The 1,781-nt window shown below is 29.4% G+C and overlaps 1 pseudogene; it reads right to left on the bottom strand.

The window, feature by feature from the left end:
- Positions 1 to 327: 327 nt before the first annotated feature.
- On the bottom strand, positions 328 to 446 carry LOC111738443 (annotated as a pseudogene).
- Positions 447 to 1,781: the final 1,335 nt, after the last annotated feature.

The following is a 1,781-nucleotide window of genomic DNA, read 5'->3' as shown; positions in this document are numbered from 1 at the left end:
ATTTGATATTATGAATATGTTAAAAATCAAGTTTTTATGTCTCTTCCTATTTACCAACAATGTTTTGTTGCTCCGGAAAGTGGGGGCATGGTTTGGAGGAAAGGATATGTGAACAATGAGAGAAGCGTTAGCTCATTAATTCATTCAACATTTTCTTTCATTCAGAAGTTACTTAGTACTTATGATATGTTATGCACTGTGTAAATCAAGGAAAATAAGAAGCTTTCTCTGGCATTGGTGAATTTATAGGATATCAGGTGACAGATTTTTAAAGTGAAGAAGAGGGTGATGATATATTTTCTTAAATATTTTATTTTATTTTTTTTACGCCTACAGCACCAGATCTTCCTAGGTGGTCTCCCATCCAAGTACTAACCAGGCATGACCCTGCTTAGCTTCTGAGATCAGATGGGATCGAGCTTGTTCAGGGTGGCATGGCCGTAGACTTGTTAAATATTTAAAAATAATTTTCTTATCAAGTGTTATATTGTTTGATGACTTGCAAAGACAATCTATTTTTCTCTAAAATATGAATCAAACTTTAATAAAATAATTTAGATATTTTAAATACTTAATAGTAATGTTATATTATTACTGTTTTCATGAACAAGTAGGAAAAATATGCTTGAAAAATATGCATTAATTATCATATTCATAATTTCCATCTACTAACATATGCCAAGCTCTATGTATATCTCCAACAATTACATTTTTTATACAGACATATTCTTAAGGAAATTTATCTAACACAATAGATAAAAAAATCTCCAAAATATTGATGCCTAGATTATAGCAAGTTGAAATATATAAATTACTTTAGTTCAGTATTTTCATTACACTTTTATCTGATGAGAAGACAATTATTTTTCAAAAGGAAAATACTTTTATGAGAAGTAAAAGTAGATAAAACAAACATGTATATTTTAAAGACTATGCTTTCTTTTGCTTTCTTAGCAAAATCAACCTCTCTCTTTCTCAATCTGTTTCTCTCTGTCCCTCTCTCTTCCTGTATGTGTGTATAATGACGACAGTTTCTCGTTTGAACATGGAAGCACAAATACTTTTATACTTTGTTTTCCCTAGTCATTGCTGGTCAAACCAATCTTTTAAAACTGTTAAAAATATAAGTAAAAGAATAATTTAAAATGTAAAGCTACTTGATGAAATATCATTAAAACATACTAATTTCCTATAATTTGCAACAATATTCCTAAAGAAGTATGGTTTTGGAAAATATTCTCATTGAAAGATTCATTCAAAATGTCATATTGAAATTAGTGAGCAAATATGAGGCCCTGTGTTAAGACATTGAAGAGCCCTGAATTAAAATGCATATTTTTATTTGTGTGCATACAGGAAGGGATATTTGCCTATAATATAGTTGTAATACAATTTTTTTCAGATGTCTCAGAGCAGAGAGCAGGTATTTGAGTAATTAGAAGTTAGAACAGATGGCTTTTGAAGAGAAGGATATATTCTGAAATCTTTAATCATGGAAGCTACTTGAATGGTGAATATGAAATTAACATGAAAACCTTGTGACCCTAGAAAGTAGGTAATAGTAGGAAGGATACAATGTTCAACATTGCTTCTTCTATTTCATGGCTTGCTTAGAACCTATCCTCAATAAAATAAATTAAAGGCATTTCCTAAATAGATTCGCATATTAAAACATTCTAAAAATAAATGTTGGCATTTGGAAGCTATTTGTAAGAGAAAATTAGAATTCTGAATTTATATCTTTCTTACACTTCAGAAATCCATAATAAAAGTTAATTGTG

This window comes from Pteropus vampyrus, unplaced genomic scaffold (genome assembly GCF_000151845.1).
Source record: "Pteropus vampyrus isolate Shadow unplaced genomic scaffold, Pvam_2.0 Scaffold38, whole genome shotgun sequence".
In the NCBI taxonomy this organism is placed as follows: domain Eukaryota; kingdom Metazoa; phylum Chordata; class Mammalia; order Chiroptera; family Pteropodidae; genus Pteropus; species Pteropus vampyrus.
This window is presented reverse-complemented; position numbering and strand designations above follow the sequence as displayed.